At 35.3% G+C, this 22728-nt stretch overlaps 2 long non-coding RNA genes across 3 annotated transcripts in view; one reads left to right on the top strand and one right to left on the bottom strand.

Moving 5' to 3' along the window:
* Positions 1-22728, top strand: part of LOC140612058 (uncharacterized) — a 33898-nt gene that overhangs the window by 9461 nt on the left and 1709 nt on the right. The window contains exon 3 of the long non-coding RNA XR_012013376.1: positions 22541-22596. This is a non-coding gene — a long non-coding RNA (uncharacterized lncRNA). The remainder of the gene's footprint in view (positions 1-22540; positions 22597-22728) is intronic.
* LOC140612057 (uncharacterized) overlaps positions 13870-22728 on the bottom strand; it is a 37890-nt gene continuing 29031 nt past the window's right edge. For both annotated transcript variants that reach the window (XR_012013374.1, XR_012013375.1), the window contains one exon: positions 13870-14096. This is a non-coding gene — a long non-coding RNA (uncharacterized lncRNA). The remainder of the gene's footprint in view (positions 14097-22728) is intronic.

Raw genomic sequence — 22728 nt, 5'->3', positions numbered from 1 at the left:
TAAAAATATCTAAAGACTGTTTCAAGCCTCTCCCAGGCACCAGCTGATGAGTGCTGGCTCCGCGCAGCTCTGTTGTGGTCATTGTCATCTGCTTGGCTCTTTTCTCCACTAGTGCAGTTAGTTGCTGCCTCTCAGTCAGCCGTACAGGATCTCTCAAGACCGTTGTGTTGTGTGGCTTCATCGTTTTCACTCACATCCCTTGCCTCAGAGGCAGAACTTGGGTAATTCGAACGGAGAGAGATATGTAGACTTTCATGAATTTAGACTGGCAAAAGAATGTGGTTTTAATGGAGCACATTTTCAAAAGAAAAGCAGAACACATGCTCTGCAGCTGAACTTCATAGCGATCCTGGTTTAATGAAACAGCAGTAGCCACCTCTTCTATAGTCCCTCAGTAGTAACAAAATGGTGGCACCGAAGGGAGAAAGATATAACCTTTCACACCTTTTTTTTTCATTTTTAATATAAATCTATTACTTTGGGGGGAAAAAAGAAATTGAGGAAATTATAATCCCCTAAAACCACTGTAAAAGAGGAAGAAAGTAAAGCAATAAAATTATAACTTCTATTTAATTTTCTGACACAGTGTGTCTCCATGTTAAATACATGATTTTTCATGAAAAAACATAGAGGTTAAAGCGTAGGCTCCTACTGTCTATTCTTAATGCTACTTCAGCAGCCCCATATATAAATAATGTCTTATTTCCTTGGGGACTGCTTGGGGATTGTCTACTTGTCTGGCTGCTAGAAGACTAGGTCACATGTTTTTGCTCCAAGACTTACTTTTGATAGTTCTTTTTGATGTAGGAATGTGTTAGGGGCAGATGGGGCTAGGCAGGGAAAGATAAAGGAAGGGCCCAGAGTCAGGCTCCTCCCCATCCCAAGGAAACAGAGATAAGGCAGAAAAAAAAAAAAAAAAAAGAAAAGAAAAGAAAAGAAAAAATAAATCTGGCTCCCTAGCTCCAAAATGTTAGGGAGTATCTTCCTTTAATGGCTACCAAGTAATCACAGAAATTCACCAGAACCCAATGAAGTAAGTCATTGAGGATGTTATCAATAGTCCCTGCTCAAACCAAGACTGCACAAGAATCTCAAGGCCTTGGGCAACCTGGCTAGGTTCTCCGTAAAATACCATCACTAAAAGACCTCAGTGGCAACCCTGTTGGGACTCTCCTCACTTCTGAGAGCTTTCTCTGTATCTTTGCTTATAAATTTCTATTGCTTTACTCACTCTCTGTTGTCTGCAAGAGTCATTCTTTGACTCCGAGAGATGAGAACCTCGCTTTCCTGTATCATTTTCATGGAGGAATTTGGTTTTTTGCTCAGGTTTACTTCTAAAGGGGTTGTAGACAAATTAATGAAGTCCCATAACTCATTGTCTGAATAGCTTAGGAGTTTGAAGAGGCTAGCAAGTTAACTTCCTCTCCTAGAGTAGTTGGGTATGTCTGTCAGTTTAAGAAAACTAGCTAAATTGATGGGTATCACTGTTATTGCTTATATTCTTGCCAATCTGAGGGTAAGTGGAGAATGGATCAGGGCCACTATTTGGACTTTCTATTAGTATTAGAGCATAGCCTGTGTGGAGAAGTGTGCCTTCATATAGACGCCTATTGCTCATGACATGGGATTTTATATGACTCCATATGACTTACAAACTATAATATATCAGGTGTACTTTCCAAATCAATAATTCCTTAGGTGTACTTCTCAAAACTCCCTGTAATTTTTTAACTCAATCTTCAGGGTGGGAATATACAAGTAACCACATGTAGTACCTTGTTTTAATAAATATTTGGCGTTTTCCTTTTACAGGTTATTATTAATTTTTGTCTTATTCTCTTGCTAATCAGACATGATGGATAGACCTTTAATAATGCCCTGGATAATAAAACGATCAATTAAAATATATATAGAGATTTTCCCATGCCATTGTCCACTTTATTAAAGTTTCACGTGTTTCTTTTTATGCTAAGTTTTGTTGCTTAGTTATAGATAAGACAAATCTTTGATTATATTAACTAAATTTGATTGTAAAAAGGAGCAAAGTGGGGAAAAAATCACAGAAACTCAGCAAATAAAATTGTGCTTTCCTCAAGGTGATATGCTATTACTCTTTCAATGATTACCAAAACACATAGAAATACAACACAAAAATGAGAAATATTTCCAGTAATAACAAAGCTTTAACATGAGTTGCATTTACCTGCTTCCTGCAGCATGGTATTATTAAGAAAAATTTTCCAAGAGTCAGAAAATAGTTACAGGGGAGAAAAAGTATCAAGATGTTTCTTCAATGTCATACAAGGGTATTTTCCTGGATTATTTTATTCTCTAGGAAAATTTACTCATGTTTGGCTATTTTGTTACATTTTGAGTAGAATCAAGATAAAATATAGTTGTTATGTTAGCCTGTAAATTTTTGTTGAGGGAAAAAAAACTCCCAAAGGTAATGGTTTTATTGCCCTTAGTTTAATCTCTCACAGAATCTTAATTCTAACACTCTTCTTTTTCTGCTTCCTATAACTTTTGTTCTAAAATGCCCTTGGAACCACTTTTACTATTTTAATGTTCCCTCATTCATGAGTCAAGCACAATTTTGACAGTTTTTATATGTGTATGAAATTAATGTTTTTGACTTTTGAAAATTATACTTTGACACTATTAAAGGAATCTGGGATTCAAAAAAATATGAGATTCTAGCCTAAAAAAATTAAATTATCAGATATCCAGTATAATCCCACACAATTGGTAAAAAGTAAAGACTTTGACAAATGACATATATTTGTATAAAATGTCCCATATATTTTATAAAATGAGAAACTAGATAGATCATATCTAGTCAAAGTTAAACTGTATCTGGGATCGCTGGGTGGCTCAGTGGTTTAGCACCTGCCTTCGGCCCAGGGCATGATCCTGGAGTCCCAGGATCGAGTCCCACATCGGGCTCCCTGCATGGAGCCTGCTTCTCCCTCTGCCTGTGCCTTTGTCTCTCTCTGTGGGTCTCTCATGAGTAAATAAATAAAATCCTTAAAAAAAAAAAAAGTTAAACTATATCTTAATATAGCCTTGAATTGTATCTTTGTAACAATTTTATTGGGAAACAAGTTTCTATTCTAGGATGAGCAGTATATGGCTGATTATTAGTCTACTATTGTTTCATTATTCTTTTTTTGTGACCGATTTATTAATTTATTTGAGGGGGGGGAAGCAGGAACAGGGGGAGGGGCAGAGGGAGAAGGAGACTCCTCACTGAGCCCAATGCAGGGCTCCATCCTAGTTCTCTGAGATCATAATGTGAGCCAAAATCAAGAATTGGACAGTTAACCTACTGAGCTACCCAGGCGCTCCTATCGTTTCATTCTTCAAGGTGCACTATTATTCAGCATTATGCAAGGCAGCTAAAAAGTGAAAATAACCCAAATAAATAGGTAAACTGGGATATTATTTAGTAATAATACCGAATATAGTGCAGATACATTCTACAACATGGTCAAACCTCCAAAAATTCTATGCTAAGTGAAAGCAGTGACAGAAGACTACCCAGCATATGATCATATTTATAAGAACTGTCCAGAGAGACAAATGTATAAAGATAGAAAGTATTTTAGTCCTCGCCTGGGTTTCAGTGGGGGTAGGAATGGGGCGATGGCTAAATGGGTATGAGATTTCTTTGTATTGTAAATAATGTTTTACTATTAGATTGTGGTTATGGTGTGCAGCTCTGTAAATATATTAAGAGACATTGAATTGTTCAGCTAAGTGGGTGAATACTATAGTACATAAATTGTATCTCAATAAAATGTGTTTTTAAAAATATTTTATTTATTCATGAGAGACAGAGAGAGAGAGAGAGAGAGAGAGAGTGAGACAGAAACACAGGCAGAGAGAGATGCAGGCTCCATGCAGGGAGCCTGACATGGGACTGGATCCCAGGTCTCCAGGAGCACAGCCTGGGCTGAAGGTGGTGCTAAACTGCTGAGCCACCTGGGCTGCCCATTAAATAAAATGTTAAAAAAATAAGATGCCCTATTATGGGCTGAGAGTTTTTAATATTCTTTCCTATCCCCCAATGTAAATCTACAGAGTTTGGGTTGTTTTCATTGGTTCTGATTAGGGCATTAAAATGAAGAAAGTATATTTGTGTGTTATGGTCATCTTTATAGTCCCATGGGCATAAAATAATACTGAAACTGGCAATAGTAAAGCTAATTCTAACAGATTTTAATGGTATGTGGATACATGTCATCAGATTTGATCTTCACTATTACCCAAATTATATGATAATGAAGTACACATTTATAACATTTGGTTTTACTTACTAATTCCAGACACATTCAGCACTTTTAAGACTACTTCTTGAAGTTTCAGGATTACCATGTTACCAGGATGCAAGTAATAAACAGCATCCAAAATAAAAATGAAGCATAGTTGTTAGTAATCCGACAGGAAAGAGTCTTGTGTTAGTTGACATTTGTTATGATGGAAACAAACATCCCTCTCCATTTTTTATTTCTTCCTTTTCTTTCTTTTAAAATTTCTTTTCCACTCCTCCCACCATGTCTATCTACATAATCAGCACACACTGAGGTAAACTTTTAATGGTTGATATTCACTTACATCAACTGAATAAGTAAATACATTAAGATTGGAAGAAGAGGAATGTAATAACTTGAGGAAGGAATTTTCTTTTTTTTTTTTTGGAAGGAATTTTCATTAGCCACATGGCTGAAGGAATTTTATCTACCCCTTTATACTCTAATCCTACAAGAGCAGCAATATACGATTGTTACAGTCACTTGTAACCACGAGAATGGAAAGGTGGGAGCATGTATGTATAAAGCTTCCCTTACTAGGGAAAAGATTCTGGTTGTAGTACTTTCAAGGAATTCATTATCAGACAAAGAAATAAAATAGGTTCTAAAACAGTTCCTAAAATTATATCTTATGTAAGTAGTCAATGTATATTTTAATAGAACTGATATTAATTTATACATAAGTTTTCTCTTTCATGTACTACTTTCTTTGAAGTTACAAATTATCAAGTTTCATGGCCCCAACGTTGACGTTTAATGCATTTTTTTTTCTTAATACATTTTAGAGAAAAAGTCTGACTTTGGCAAAATAAAGCAGAGCCTGAGTCAACAATAAACACATATCTTCTATTTTCAGAACTCAAATTGTTTTATAGGTAGCTTCTCAAAAGCACACTTTTGGAGTGAGAAATTGCTTCCCATCCTGTATTTAGAGGGTTGTGTGAGTTTTATGTTGAGATGCACATTTTGGCTGTTGAAGAGTATGTGATAATGAAAAACTTGCAACTTCTCTGCAGACAGCTGTGCCATTTCAGACAACCCACTCCCTTTCCTGTCTGGACTTTTTTATTTTTGTTTTTATTTTTAAGCTTTGTGAAATCTTAGGCAATATTTGTCTTTCGAACAAGATTTCTGTGTCTACTGGCATTTCTTCCTCTAATTTCATGATCAAAAATAACATATGTGGTTGTATTTCTTTAGGGGGTGAATTTCACACTTTGAAGTATTATTTATTTATTTGTGTGTTATTATTTATTTGAGAGAAAGCACGAGAGCACGGCGCAAGGAAAGGCAAAGGGAGAGGGACAAGCAAACTCCCCACGAGCAGGGAGGGCTTGATCCCAGGACGCAGGGATCATGACTGGAGCAGAAGGCAGGCACGTAACTGACTGAGTCACCCACGCACCCCAATTTGCGTATTTTTAACACGAGAAATTCTGAAGTCTTTTCACCTTTGTTAAAACAGATTATCTGTCCCTTTCTCATTCAAAAATTACAGATTAATGAAATGTTAACAAGTCTAGTAAGATTGTTTAAAATCCATTTCTTATACTAAAAGGATGTATATACTATGCAACGTTCAAGAATAAGTCTACTGTAGCATATTTACCTATATTGATCATGTATTTACAAGCTTTGCTCTTTCAGTTTGTCAGTAATATTTTCAATTTGTAAAAAAATCATAGATGACTAAAGCTCAAAATAAATGTTAGATATTGGATATCAGCCTTCTTTAATATTTTTACCCTGAAAGAGCTATTTAAATATTTTTAGCTCCTTCATAAAATTATAATGTCTATGTATGTGAATGTGATCAATAAATTATTGAGATTATAATCCAATAATAATTGTGAAGAGAATTTTGTTTTCTGTGGATCTCTTTATTTTGGCCAATTTATTGGTCCACTTTATTTGTGGGTTTCTCCCTCTCCACCATGGACATCAACTCCAATGAAAGTCAGAAATGTTGGTTAAAAAAAAAAAAAAGCCTTTAGGTTTTTTCTTTCATAGTTTTTGTTTTTTAAATAAATTTCCTATTTTAAATACATTTTTCTCATCCAAATAGGCCTAATTTTCATATTATAAATTTCTACTGTACAAGATACTTGTGGTACATGGCATGTGTTATATGGTATCTGCTAGAGTATTTTTTTATATTAAAAAATGGGGTGTTAGCCAATTTTTCAAGAGCTTCTTCTCCAGGCATTTATAGTTAATTATTTTTTAAATTAACTCCTTTCTTTATTTTTAAAAAAATTTATAAATGCATAAGGCAAACAACACATTTTGGATAAATGCCCATCTTCAGTCAAAATGATTATTGATTTTTTTTGAAAGACTCAGAAGAATAAATTTAAATAAAAATTATGAAATAATTTTAATGAATTTTATTTGTAACATATTTTTGATCATATTGAACAGCACAACCACTAAAACTAAAACCAAAGCAATTTGAATCAGAATATATAGCTTTTGACAAATTTCACACAAGGCATTCAAAACAATATTTTCATACTAAGAGATACATTCAGGCTTAAATAGAGATTTAGCAGTACAAAATTATTATATACATGTATAGCCTTTCATAGCTGCATGTATAAATTTTAAGTGTTATTTTTGAAACTAAACATAAAAATGAAATATAACATTAATATAAAACCTATGCTTCCCTTTTCTCTACAAATACTCAATTGGGGTTAGATTTGAGCTAAAAACATATAGATTTCATTTTCAACTTAAATTAGATAATTTCTGTCCTTGCTCGTGATTCTTACTACACAAGAAAACCTTGTTCCCCTATACAAGATGTGGAAAACTGCAGCAAAATGCCTATTGCTCTCATAGTAATGGCAAAATAGAAATTCAAGATTTGTCTAGAATGGAGCAGTGAATCTCATCTTGAAGGAATGAATAGTCTGCAGCTCACAAAGTTCTTCCTCTTTGTGAAAGTCAACTTCTCTGGTTGAACAGAAGATTTAGATAAATGGTGCCTCACCCAGTAATTCATTTATATTGAAAAGTGGGATGTGATTCTCTACAGTTTTGATATGCAGTTCTTTCAGGTGGTTTTCAATAAGACTTTGAATGGTCTGTTAGTCTCTTTCCCCAGCAAGACCAAAAAAAGCAGGAAATCCTTCAACATTTCCTTTGCAACATGATTTGCCCAACGATTAAGTTCTCCCTTATAGCCAAGACTATAGTCACTCAAAGGCAAAACATATTCTACAGGACACTGGATTCTTGTTTCACAGGTTCATGTGGTGAAAAATATCTGATAGTAAGTGAGTTTCTGAATACTCAGCAAAGCCTGACATTACTTTATGAAAAAATGATTTCTCCAATGCATCTTTCAGCTCAAACACCTTATTGAGAACTCCTCTTTGGTTAAGCCATCAAAATCTCTGTGTGTTGCACAAGATTTATATGTTCTTGGTCTAGGTTTTCATACGCTTCTTTAAGCGCTCTTGAGTGAACTTGTCTCTGTTTTAAAAAACCATTTTGTAACATCCTCAAGAAATATTTCATTTCCAAGAATTCTTGATGCTAGCACCTCTCTGTGAAATATGTGATGTGAGGACTTTTTTGTTTTTGCAAGAGAAGTGAAACCCTTCATAAAACCAATCACTGATGCAGTACTATCTGTACAGATGCTGACACATATTTTTATTTCCAGATATGAAGGCCACATTTGAAGTAGATCTTGGTCATTATTTATTTCCATTGGCATTCACAGCAGAAAATATTTTACTGAATTTAACCATGATTTACAAGTCTTGCAAAGGCAAGACATTTCCTGAGGAAATCTGTTCACTCATCATCTTCAATATAGAAGTTTTTTACATAAATCTCTTCAGCACATGTTACATGCCATCAATATATCACTTTATCGCGCTGTTTGAGGATGGAACCATTTCAATTTCTTGTATTATATACTTTCTCTGCATTTTACTGACTATATCTTCACCTGCTGGCATTATTAGGTACTTAGTATCCATGTGACTTTTCCTTTTCTGAGATTCTGTAGCCTTTTTATTTTCCCTTTCTCCTTCCTCCCTGCCTTCCTACCTTTCTGCTCTTCTTTCCCTTAATTAACTTTTGATATGAGAGTCCAGTAGCTATTTAAAATAACCAGCACCTTTACGAGTCAAATGCTCTGATTTGGTTTTAAAGGTTTTTTTCAGTGTTTCTGGAGCCATTGTTTCATGTGTAAGTTGCTGGCTACCAAAGCATTGAACAATTAGAATAACTTGTATTAGCAACCCATGTAAAAACCACTGAGAATTAGTGTTTTCTTTATAATTAACCTTATCAGAGTAGTCCGTAGGCCTACAGTTCCCTTTATTTTCTACTTTTATTCTTTATTATGGGACTGTCTACTTGCTGCCTTACATACATTTAAAAGCAAGCCATTTTAGCCTGTGTTCATAAATGAGTTACCTGCCAGAGGAAACCATATAAATGCACCTTACTTCTACCTCTGCCACCAACATCAGAAAACAAAATACTCCCACAACTGGCATTGCTTCAGTCTGTTTTGAAATTTGATGGCATTTCTGTGCTTTTAAGGGAATACCATCACTCCCTGGTGTGTGGGCTGCTACTACTATTTATTCATTCCCTCCAAACTCGCATGTTGCTTTCCACTGAAGCAAGAAAGTCTCTTTACTATGATTTTGTGCTGTCTTTGTCACATTTATTGGATCAAAAGCCATGCTCCTTTGTGTTTTCAGAATCTCACAGATTTTTTTTTTTTGTATGCTTAAAAAAATACTGTAATGGATATGCTGGGGAGACTCACTAAACACTAACTTCTTTCTAGGGTGTCTTCACAATTTCAGAGACTAGAAAGCTAGAAGTGTCATTTCTCAGAAAGCTCTGCAGACACAGTTTCACATGTCATTTGGGTAGTCATTGGGAGAGTAAGTCCCAATGGGTAAGTCATTGGGAGATACTTATTTTGGAAGACAGATAAATAAATAAATAAATAAATAAATAAATAAATAAAATTGAGAGAGAGGCAGAACATGAGAACCCACGTCTCTTGGTTTGGATGATGGCAGAAGTAGCATGATCATGAAGGCTGAGGTTGCCTTGGCAGTTTCCAGACTGTGGCAGAGCAAGCCACTCTCCTGGCAATTCAATTTTGTGGTGTGATTTTTGGAGTCACTTCACTTTGGATCTTAGGGTCTGTTTCTTTAGCTCTTCCAGTAAGTCTTTAAACTAGACAAATCTGTACCTAATCTCTATATTTGTGTCACCAAAAATAGTGATTTATATGTATTTAAACTAGTTAGATAACTTTCATTTTATAGGAATGCACAATCCTGAACAAATGGTGTTTTTTTTTTAATTTTTATTTGATCCCGTTCCCTTGCACTCATAATTCCATAGAAAAGTAGAGAGATTTCACAAGTTACAAAAATATCTTCTCTATCTTTTTTCCATGTGTCTCCCTTCCATATCTCCCTTCCTGTTTTGAATCATGCATATGGTCACCAAACTGTTATTTTAAACCAATCATCTTTTTAAACCAATCATTTTTAAGGGACTCTTTCCCCTCCTTTTTTCTTCCAGAAGGGTCTTAGTTCTCTCAAACAAGTTAGTTTCTGCCTGACTTACCAAATCACATCTTCAGCCAGGCAGGTCTGTGACATACTGTAGTAATGGCAATCAATTGGTGTAGGAAACTTCTAGTGTGAAGTTATATTCTATATTTTATAAGGGTAAAATGCCAGGATTGTTTAATGTCTGTAGTTTCTTCTATTGTTTTCTCAAGAAATATGAACATAAGTTAACCAGGAAAATTAACAGATGTCTATTATACAACCTGCTTCTTACTAGATGTTTTCTTCAAATATATTTGAAATATATTTGTAAATATTGTGTGTTTTTTTAAGTAGACAGGTAAACAAGCATCGATAATTTATAGTGAATCAGGGCACAATTATCCACTGTATTTGCAAAAGATAAATTCTTTTTTTTTTTTAATATGCTTCAATGATTGTTAGTAACAACATGGAGGGTAGGCTAATTGGAAAATCAAATTATCAAATGCGATATAACAATGAACTTGATAAAGGCCTTGGCAGGATTCTAAATGAGAGACGAATTATAGGGAATTATATAGTAGAAACTCTCCCAAGTAAATTCTGGAGGGTAAAGCTGAAGCAGTTTTGTTTCCAATTAGAAAGAGAAGAATCAATTTAGGGAGAGGAGAGCTTTCTTGTTTCTACTTCTTAGTATCACGATAGTGCTATTAACTGAGGTAGAGATTACGTTAAAGAGACTAGTTTGTGGACTGTGTTGTCCAGATGACTTTTATCCCTTTCAAGAGAGAAGAACTCATTTACCTAGTGATTAAGAAAGTTGCTAATAGGGCACCTGGGTGGCTCAGTGGCTGAGTGTCTGCCTTTGACTCAGGTGGTGATTCCGGGGTCCTGGGATCGAGTCCCACATCAGGTTTCCCACAGGGAGCCTGCTTCGCCCTCTGCCTATGTCTCTGCCTCTCTCTCTCTGGGTCTTTCTTGAATAAATATATAAAATATTAAAATAAAAGGAAGTTGCAGATTGACAGATTATAATCAAAATTCACTCCAGAGAATGCCCTAGACTAAAGAGAAAAATTTGCCCAATGTGACATCCTCTTCTTGATGGCAGCCTGAGTCCAATGAGTGACTGATATCAAGGTGCACATGCCCAACCCCTTGCCCTTGATCTGGAAACAAGCCAGTGTCAGCTTGGGAAAAACTGAGGCTTTTCCTGACTGCCTTGCAGCCCAACTTCTGGTGTTCATACTTCTTTTACCCTCAAAATTGTCCACACATATAGGGCTCATAAACTTCTTGCTCTCAAAAAAAAAAAAAAAAAAAACTTCTTGCTCTCAAACTCTGTCCCAGTATTTTATTTTAGTTTTATATGTGTTGTGTTTAAGATAAATCTAGAACTCAACATAATGCCCTGAATGAGAGAAAGAATTTGAGTCATAGGGCATTGAAAGCCATAGATATGAAATAGATAATTCATGGAAATTTTATAATGAGAAAGGAGTGGCACACACACACAAAAAAATACTTGAGAATACAAATAATTTAAAATTTGGACAGAAGAAGAAAAACCAGGAAAGAAGATCCAGTAAAGGAGAGAAGCTACAGAGGTAAGAGAAGAACCATGGAAATAAGGAGCCATGGAAGGCAAGGCAATATTTTGCAAAGAAAGGATGGTCTCAAAGTCAGATACTCCAAAGATGTCAAACAAGAGAGCAGAAAAAGGCCTGATAGAGTTTATTTTAGGATTTCAATGCTTATTACGATAGACATCATTTCAGCATAGTCAAACCTGAGCAAAATGGGTTGAGGATATGAATTTGGAAATAGTAAAACAACAATAAAATAATTTTCTTGAAGAATAAAAACCGAGTGTGATTGTTAATTAAGTGTGCCAATTTGACTGAGCCACGAGTGACCAAATGGCCCAACATTATTCTGGGTGTGTCTGTAAGCGTGTTTCTGGATGAGATTAAAATTTGAATCAGTAGACTAAGTAAAGCAGATTACTGCCCATGCTGTGGGTGGGTCTCACTCAATCATGTGAAGTTTTGAATAGAACAAAGCGCTGAGCAAGAGGAAACTCTTCTAGCCTGTTTGATTGAGCCAGGACACTACTACTTTCTGGTCTTCAGACTCCAGTTAAAACTTTGGCTCTTCTTGGACAGTGAGCCTGCTTGCTTGCGACTAGAACAACATCATCGGCTCTCGTGATTCTCAGGCCATCTGACTCACTTTGGCTCCCCAGGGTCTGTGGATTATTGACTACAGACCCTGGAATTTCTCAGCCAACATAATTGTGTGAGCCAATTCCTTTTAACAAATCTATATATTGTCTCTCTTTCTCTGAAGAACTCTAATACACTGTATAGACTATAGTTTGTCTCAAAGAGCTAGACTAAAAGTGAAGACTTTTACTGTTGGATGAGTTTAAATTTTAAATAAATTTTAAATTTTAAATAAAAATGTTCCAGTGCCAAAAGGTGCTATTTCTTTGTTCCTGCATGGTTTTATTCCCATCTTCTTTAACCAAATATAAGATATAAATGCTTCTCTAGTCTTTATTACATGATATTTCCCGAGTACTGCAGTCATGCAGAAAATTAAATCATATGTTCTAGACACTGAAACTTTCACCTAGAATGGGGATCCTAGTATGTTCTCTCCTCCCATGTTTGCTCTGTGTTGGGTTCCTTTTGCATTTAACCCTCGGAGAAAAAACATCTTTAATATTATCTCTATTGATGATAATTTTATATTAGCATGCTTATCTGAATTTCTTTGTAATCACCTTTAGCCATTTACAAAGAAACCAATATGTTCTTAGTAATGTAAGAAATTTTCAATTTGAATTTAAATCACCTAAAAAATTGTAAACATTTCCAAGTTATTTTCTGTTTACTTACTCCTCTGCAGGTGTGTTGACCCACCGGCTTGTATTAGTTTCATAGGACAACAGTAACAAAATGCCACAAATGAGGTGGATTAAAGCAACATAAAGAGAGACAATAAGAGACAATAAGACAATAAGTCTCATAGTTTTGGGAGCTAGAAGTCTGCAAGCAGGGAGTGATCAGGACCCTGATCCCTCTGAAACCTGTCAGGCGAAAAGTCTTCCTTTGTCTCTTCCTAGTTTCTGGTGGCCTCAGGTGTTCTTTGGCTTGTGGCAGCATAACTCCAGTCCCTGTCTTCATCTTCACACGGGCTTCTTCTCCCTACATATATGCCTTTACATCATCTTCCTTCTTTTTATAAGGATACTGCTCATGTTAGGATTAAGGGCCCATCCTGCGGCAGTAGGTCTCCATTTTGACTTAGTTAATTACATTTATAATGACCCTACTTCCAAATAAATTCACATTCTGAAGTACAGGGGCTTAGGAGTTCAACATTTGTGGGGAGATGCACAATTCAATCCAGAACTCTATTTCTTTGTGAGCACACAAAATTCCTTCACACCTCCTGGCCTTGTACTTTATGCCCTTTCTTGTGCCTGTCATGGCCCTCCACTCCTTCTGGTCTATGCTTAAATGTCATCTTATTAGAGAGAACTTCCCCGACCACCTACCAACACTTTGTGTTTCCTTTTGCTTCTTTATAACACTTACCACTAAATCCATGCAATATATTTATTGGCTTATTTATTATTGTCTGCTCATTTTCAAGGATTGGAATACCAAAAGTATTATCTTCATGAATTGTGGAGGAAAGTAGAATCAATAAGGAAGAGATCAGCGTGGAGGTAGGAGGCAGTGATGAATAAATAATCTCAAATCCCTCTAAATCACACCAAAAAATATTAATATTGAAGGGAACAAAATAAGCCACACTTTCCTAATATATTTAGGGATTGAGTTTATATTTTAAGCAAATTACAGATAAACATCTTGAAAAAAATGAGTTAATTTGATCAACATTCAGCAACTATTTATTGAGTGCCTATTATATATCAAACACTGTTCTGAGCACTGGTGCTATGGGAAGAAAATACTAAAATATTAAATTCTCTGCTGTCAGAGGGCTTCTATTCTTTTTTTTTAAAGATTTTATTTATTTATTCATGACAGACACAGAGAGAGAGAGAGAGAGAGAGAGAGAAAGGAAGAGACACAGGCAGAGGGAGAAGCAGGCTCCATGCAGGGAGCCCAACGTGGGACTGGATCTTGGGTCCCCAGGATCACCCCCGGGCTGAAGGCAGCACTAAACCACTGGGCCACCAGGGCTGCAGAGGGCTTCTATTCTAAAGGAAGAAGACAGAAGATAACCAAATTTTAAAACAATTCTCTTTATATCTTCAATATATATTATATCTATATAAATACAGATATTTATATCTCTCTATATAAATACAAATGTCATATATAATGTTGTGACAGTAACTATCCTGCACACTAACGAAATGATTAATGAATAGACATTTTGCTTTCCCTCATAAAAGGCTATAGTATAGGTAGGGAGAGAGGCAAGAACAAATAAGCTAGTAATCAAACAAACCTAAATGAATTACAAACTGTGAAAAGTTGTAAAAGGAAACAAACCTACCACCAAGATAGAAATAACAGAGGGTTGTATGGTGACAGATGGTAGCTACGCTTATGGTGAGCATAGCATAGCATGTGGAGAACTTGTATCACTCTGTCTACCTGAAACTAATGTAACACTGTCTGTCAACTATACTCAAATTTAAAAATAAAATAAAATAAATAGTAGAAGGAGATCAATTTTAGTTTGGGTGATAAAGAAATTTCTAGAAAAGTAATATTTAAGTTGAGACCTAAAATAAGATGTAGCCAATCTTGTAAGGATTGGGGAAGAAATCTAGTATGGTAGTGTGGACAGCACATTTAAAGCCCCTATGTAAGAAATACATTTGGTGTGTTTGAGGAATTGAAAAGCCAATGTTGCAGGAGCACAACTATCAAAGGACAGAGTTGAGATGACCACAACCACACAGAAGAAATGACACTGCAGTTTCTGACATAAGGTGGCACATTTACACACTTTCAATAAATTGTGTAGAAAAGACATGATATTTAGAGAAACTTTTAAAAAATGACTTAAAATAAGTACTTTGTCTAGTTTAAACAAAATGTTTGAATTATTTGAGCATATTAATCAAATGTTTAATTTTTTCCTCTAGGCACAATTTAAGAAATCTAAGAAATAAGACTTTTCATTAGCCACATCATCCCAATTTACATGCTTCATAGCAGGAAATCCTTTTTGTGTGTGTGTGTGCTTTGATCTTGCCATTTTATTTCATCTTACTAAATTTCTTATAAAGTCTTATCAAATACAAGCCTTGGGAAGTATGTATAAAATCCATTTCCATTTTTATCCTATTATTGGGGTCTTTTTCATTGAAAAAAAAAATCCCTAAGGTTGCTCTCATTTTGTATGCGGTTTGAAGATACAGCTTAATGCCTGCAGAGACACATCTATTTATTTTAACTTTGATCACAGCTGAAAATTTAATAGTATTTTTTAAAAATTCTCCCCTTTGGTGATAAGATTTTTTCTTTATTGTTACCAAAGAATAATCTAATTTTGACACTCTACGTATAAATGTATATTTTTTCCAATAAGAGTGGTTGGAAATCCCCTTATCACATAAAAATATAGCCTAGAGGAATATATTTCTGCTTTAGAGTACAAATTGCTAGCCACATCATAAAGAATTCTACAATAGATAAACAGTGACTTACTGAGGAAAAATCACTCTATGATTTTTTCCTAGCAATCTCATTTTCTGCATTTCAATATAAAAACATAGATATGTTGACCTATTTTGTCTAAGTATTCATACTTTTAAACTCAGACTTTAATACTCTTACAGAATCCTATTTTAAAGGAGACAGAAATTATGAATTCAAGCTCAGAATTGGTTGATTCAGATTAGCCTCATATCATAGTATCCTTTCTGAGAAAGAAAAATATTTTTATTAAAAAAAATCAACTCAGAAACTAACATGGATGTATTTAGCCCCTCTTTCACTGTGAACTGACTAAAATAATTTTGTTAGGGCAACATATTATTAGATTTCCAAACATATGCTTTGGCTGTCACAAAGCCAACAGGTTTTAGAAAACTGTAAGGGGGGATCCCTGAGTGGCTCAGTGGTTTAGCGCCTGCCTTTGGCCCAGGGTGTGATCCTGGAGTCCCGGGATTGAGTCCCACATCGGCTCCCTGCATGGAGCCTGCTTCTCCCTCTGCCTGTGTCTCTGCCTCTCTCTCTCTCTCTCTCTCTCTCTCTCATGAATAAATAAATAAAATCTTAAAAAAAAAAAAACCTGCAAGGTATTAAGGTAGGTCAACTTAATGACATGTATCACAGTCTATGACTATGGAGAGGAAATAGTATCTCTTCTTGCAATTTACCTGGTAATCAAAATTATCTAGAGAACATTTAAAAACTTTATAAGCCTTCATCCTACCCCATTTAAGACAAAACGAAGGGTCTCTCCTATAAACCGGAGAGTGATATGGTTAAATAAGGAAAGTCAGTGGAGCATCAGGATGTAAGTGGATAGAGGAAGGAAGTATACCCCAGGTGAGCTACTGTACTAACTTGAGTGAGGATGACAGTACATGAATTAAGGCTGTAAATGTGGAGATCAAAAAAGAATCAAGAGAGAGTCCAGATAATTAAATGAATATAGAGTGTAAACAAAGAGAAGAATTTCATTGTGTAGAGGAAAAACTTGTCTTAAGAATCTGAAATATTAGATACGTGTTGCCCAGTACTGTAGTCACTAGTCACATGAATTTTGTCACTAGTACTTGAATTTTGGAGATGTAGTGAGAAAAAAAAAGAATGCTAAACATGTTATTAGTAGTTTTGTATTGATCACATGGTTAAGTGACAAAATGTTGGGCATATTGGGAAAAATGCTATAAGAATGAGTTTTATCTGTTCCTTTTACTTTTTGTAATGTGGCAACCAGATAATTTAAAATTACACTGGCTTGCATTATCTACCTATTTAACGACAACACCTTAGTCAATGATCTTGACTGCATAATTTTAAATGTCACTTAAATATTCTAAGACCCTGTCTTCACCTTAACAGGATGTGACTACTTTTTTTTTTTTTTTTTTTTTTCCTGAAAAGCTCCAGGCCTGTTAGGAAGACCAACTGAAATAAAATATTAAAAAACAGTGTACATGACAAGACATTTATAAATTAATTTGAAAGGCTAAAATAAATAAAATGTACAAGTAACCTAGGTCAGCCTGAAAATCATGTTTTTTAGCGATTTTAAAATTTATTTTAGAGAGGGAGAGAGAACACACGAATGTGCATTAGCCGTGGTGGGGGTGGCAGGGGCAGAGGGAGAGAAAATCAAGCAGACTCCCTGCTGAGCACGGAGCCCCTGTGCAGGACTCCATCCCATGACCCTGAGATCATGACCTGCACGAAAATCAAGAGTCGGATGCTTAACCAACTGCACCACCCAAGTGCCCCTGAAAATCATTTTTATACAAACATAACTTCCATGACTAGGCAGCTAACCAATGAGTACAAAGTAGCATAGACTAGGACTCCCAAAATCTGTTTTGTAGAAGGCAAATTTTTCATCCTAGCTAGTACCTGAAGAAATTCAATTGTAGCTCATGTCTAGTACCTAATAATTTTATGAAAACCCAATGCTCTCCATTACATATGGCAATTTATTTATTTAGATTAAAATCTATCCCCCTCAACAGTCATTAGGCCTATTATTTAGATTCAGGAAGTCACTGAATAAAGAAATGACTGTCCACCTGTAAATTGGAATCATTTGTTACTTTTTTTTAAAAGGTTTTATTTATTCATGAGAGACACACAGAGAGAGGCAGAGACACAGGCAGGGGAAGAAGCAGGCTCCCTCCCTGCAGGAAGCTGGATGCAAAACTCTATCCCACGACCCCAGGGACCAAGACCCCAGCCGAAGGCAGACACTCAACCGCTGAGCCACCCAGGTGCCCCTATTAATTTTTAATATATTATCTTTAGCTTTCTTCTTTTGCTTGGGATCTGTTTTAAATTAATAAGTTACACACAGATAAATGTATCTCTAACAAAACCATTCTTTGGAATACTGTGAAAAAGCATCCTTACAGCATGGACTGAGCCAGTGATGATTTTTAAAATCATCTTCAGTTGAAGGTAACTGTGCCTCTCACAATTGGCAAGGTTTTTGCTATTACAGACAATACTCATAACTTATTTGAGAATTACCAAAGTGACTTTTCACAAAAATAAGTGAACATTTTCTCTTGATTTTGTTTTCCAATTTAGGTACCTTGAGACTTCATTTCACTTTAAATTGCCCTAAAACATAAAACACTTCAAGTTCTGCATGGAATACCTGACATAAAGATAACATTAAATATGTATTTTAATGGAAGGTAGTTATAAATAAGCTGGAAAATGTAACTACACACGGCTTCTCTTTATATGTTTATACTGTTAATTGGTAAGACGAAGACTGACTATTTAATATTTTTTTCATAATATGTGAAATGTGATATATTTAATGTTTCCTTACAAATAGGATTCCATTATCTGCCTTCTGGTCTGTAGGGATTTTTAAACTAGAAGACATAATTCAATATTAACATGTAATAAAAAAAAAAAAAAAACTAGGACTAACACTGTTCCTACTGAATTCATGACCCTTATGCAAAAAAGTTTACTTTAACAACTTAGTATAGGTTTTCTTAGAGTACATGATAAATTATTCTTAACTATTTCTTATCTGCAACTTAGAGGATACCTGCAGCCCTTCTCTTCCAACTATTTCCTTCTTTTCCCAATCTCCCCTTCCAGACTCACCAATAAGTAAGCGGAAGACCTTTTCAGTTCTGCAGTTTAAATAAGAAACCTATAGTCACCCCATTATCTAAATATTATTAGAGGGTTGGGCTGTATTACCCTTATAAAGAATCAGAATGATGATGTGTAAGAAGAGGTACCAAGAGGGGCACCTGGGTGGTGTAGTCCCTTGATTTTGGCTCAGGTCATGACCTTGAGGTGAGATTGAGCTCTGCATCCGGCTCTGCACTCAGTGCTCATGCAGAAGTCTGCTTGAGACTTTCTCTGCCTCTCTCCCCTGCTCATGCTCTCTCTCTCTTTCTCTCTCAAATAGATAAATAAATCTTAAAAAAAAAAAAAAAAAAGTAGTAGCAGAGGCCAGCCAGCAGAAAGAGGTCACAAGTCACGGTTAGAGGTTGACATTTGACTCTTTCTTTCTTTTCTTTTTTTTTTTTTTTTTTAAGATTTTATTTATTTGACACAGAGATAGCGCATTAGCAGGGAGAGTGGCAGGCAGAGGGAGAGGGAGAAGGAGGCCCTCCACAGAGCAAGAGCCTGATTAGGGACTCAATCCCAGGACCCTGGAATCATGGCCTGAGCAGAAGGCAGACGCTTAATGGACTGAGTCACCCAGGCGCCCTGACATTTAGCTCTTTCTATATTTTCTCTTACTCATGTTTTAGAAATTTCCCCTTTGGGTGTATGTACTCTGTGTTCATACACAGAGTACAATGACAAAATACAATCCTCTCTGTCTCAAGGAAGATTTGCAATATAAAAGCATATTAGGGGTAAATTTATAGTATGCTAGACCCTGGGAAGGTGAGGGAGAATTGGAATATAATATTAACTAATGAAACACAATATTTAAAATAGTATAGGAAAAGTAAACATACTTTTACTCTAAGAGGCCATGGATCAGCTTTTCAGCTTTTCCTGAAAGGAAAAGGAAATCTGCTATGACAAGTAAAATACAGTTCACAGCATTTTTTAACAAGATGTTCAGGGGATGCCTGGGTGACTCAGTGGTTGAGCATCTGCTTTTGACTCAGGGCATGGTCCCAGGGTCCTGGGATGGAGTCCTGCATTGGGCTCCCTATGGGGAGCCTGCTTCTCCCTCTGCCTGTGTGTCTCTCTCTCTGTCTGTCATGAATAAATAAATAAAATCTTTAATAAAAAAAGATGTTCATATAATTCTGTATGTGGTAGTCTTTGTGCTAGGCAATGAGGAATACAGTAATGAACAAAATAATTTTTTCATTTGAAAACTTTAAAGGTTTTCTGTGAGAAACATACATTTCAAAAGAAGTCATATTAAGAATATGCTTACAATTATGGTAAAAATATGGAAAGAAAAACAAAAGGATCTAAGAGGCCATATAGTAGGAAAGACAATAAAAACCTTTGACACTACTATATAACTATATACATTAGTGGGAAAGCAGATGGAATTAACAGGGTATGATTAATGACTGTTGTTTGTAAATTGCTCCAAATTCTAAGGCTATTTTTTTTTTTATAAGGCTACCTTTTACTATAAAGGTAACATTTGTAGAAAACCTTTGTTTATAGGTCTTGCTGGCTTGTTTTTTATATTTTGAGTTGTGATTTAGAAAGAAATGAACTATCCTCTATTGTCTAAAATGAAAAAAAAGGACTGCAGTTAGTTGTTAAAATTCAATTTAGTTTAAATTACATGTGGGATTTATAACTGAGGGACTTCCATTAATGACAATGCAGTGAAGTGGTTATAAAAACCCTATCAGTGATAACTGTTTTATCTGTACCAAGAAAAAAAAAATTAAAGATTAGAATTTTTCCAAGACAAATAGCAGAGAGGAATTTATACTTGAATAAAAACTATAACTGCAAGGAGTAAAATCCATAAATAATTATACAAAAATCTATGTACAAATACTAATAATAGCATTGTGCCCTAAACTGAAAATAACCAAATATCTATCAACAATCAAGTTCTAGTCATTTGATGCAATATTATGCAGCAATTAAAAAAAAACAAATTATTAACATGTATGAGGATAAATGTTAACACCATTATGCTGAGAGAAAAGAGCAAGAAACAAGAGCATACACTATATGATTCCATTTATATGAAATTCTAGACCATACAAACCTATCAACACTACAGATTGCAGATGAGTGGTTGAGTGTGGTTGTGTTGGAGGGATGGTTGACTACAATGGGGAATGAGAACTTCTGTGAAATATTGGAAATTGTGTGTTGATTTTGGTGGTGCTTATGTGTGAATACATTTGTCAAAAGTCATTGAACTATAAATGTAAAACATGTTCTGTAATTTGTTAATATGTTTTCCTTAACAATGCTGATTTTAAATAACAAGAAAAAAAGAAATATATACCGAATAGACTTCCACTTTGTCAAAAAGACTATATTTAGTGTCCTGCCTGAAACAACTAAAAAATGGGCCAAATATATAAAACAATAAATCAAGTTATGAGCATCAGAAAATAAAAGCCAATGATCTCTGAGAAATGAGAAACAAACAAGGAGAGTCCTAAAATTGCCCCACTTACTGTCCCAAACATGTTTTCAGGGCACATTACAGTGAGGGAGAACCTCTCCCTGAGTGAGGGAGATGGAAGGTGTGTCTGAGGAGGCCACAATGGCTTGAGTTCATAAGAACAGAGCATCCCAGAGAAGAGAACTAAGCAAAGAAAACTGGAGGTTTACAGAGGGTCCACTTTATTATTCAGTTGAGTGCGAGTAGCATATACATGTGAGGAAACTCGCATAGCTGATGGCTCCCAAAATCAGGGTGAAGAGTGTAATTCACAAGGCATCAGCATGATGTATTAAAAAGGGTCTTGCTTTAGTGGCAGGACAAAATTTACCTGAGACAAAATTCTGCTTTGACACTAATAAAGCTTAAAAGCAAGAACTAAAAAAAACTAAAAAAACAAAAAAACAAAAACAAAAACAAAACAAAACAAACAAACAAACAAACAAACAAAAGCAAGAACCAAGAGGATTCGACTGTTTCCAAATAACTGAATTGCACACAGATACAATGCTCAATAATACTATGGCAATGTTAAGTGAAAAAGTAAAATTCACATATCCAACAAAAATTATCAGACACACAATGAAGCAGGAAAATACAACACTGAATAAAAATAAATCAATTGACAAAGAACACAACTGATAAAATTAGTAGACAAGCACATTAAATAATTATATTTTAGCAGTTTAAGAAGCTAGAGGAAAGACTGATGCTCTTAAGCAGAAACTTTTAGAGGAGAAACTATAGTATCTGAGATTAAAAAATACTGTTTGTGGGTTAAGCATTATGGATATTTAACAGTTACCTCCAGATAATTATGATCCAGAGTTTCTAATTTTACCAATCTTCCTTTACCTATCCTTCCCATTAAGTTAATGGCAATGCCATCCTTTTTAGTTGCTCAGGCATACAACTTGAAAGTCATCCTTGACTCCTCTCTTTTGTTCTCATTACAGCTCTGCTCCATCCATCAATCTCTTGTATTTTCACAATATCCAGTACATCCAGAATCTCACCATCTCTCTCCCAGTTTGGTACAGTGCCCTCCTAACTGGTTTCCTTGCTTCTACTCAAATATCCTTATAGACTATTAACACATAGCAGCCACAGTGACCCTGTATGATCTGAATCTAATCACATCAACTTTTTGATAAATATTATTACATGGTTTCCAAACTTGCTGGCAACATCCTTATCATGACCCATAAGTCTCTATGATATGGCCCATAACTGACTCTTTGATATCATAACTTATTAGTCTTCCATTACTCACTATGCACCAATTGCCCTTCCTTGTTGTTAATTAAAAATAACACACACAATTCATTTTTTTTTTTCTTTCAGGGACTAAAATCTGGTTAACTGGAGCTCAGTCAGTCCCCTCACCTTATGGAGAGAAGGTGTGTGGGAAAGTGGGAGGTAATATGCAAGCTCAGAAAGGTCTACATGTGTGGTGGAGAGAGGAAAAGAAAAACCTGGGAAGCTGGATCTTGCCTCTGGCTCTTCTAGGCTGGGCCAGGGGAGAGGCTACC

The sequence above is a fragment of the Canis lupus genome, chromosome 20, assembly GCF_048164855.1.
Source record: "Canis lupus baileyi chromosome 20, mCanLup2.hap1, whole genome shotgun sequence".
NCBI lineage: Eukaryota > Metazoa > Chordata > Mammalia > Carnivora > Canidae > Canis > Canis lupus.
The sequence above is the reverse complement of the archived record's forward strand: the minus strand, read 5'-3'. Positions and strand labels throughout refer to the sequence as shown.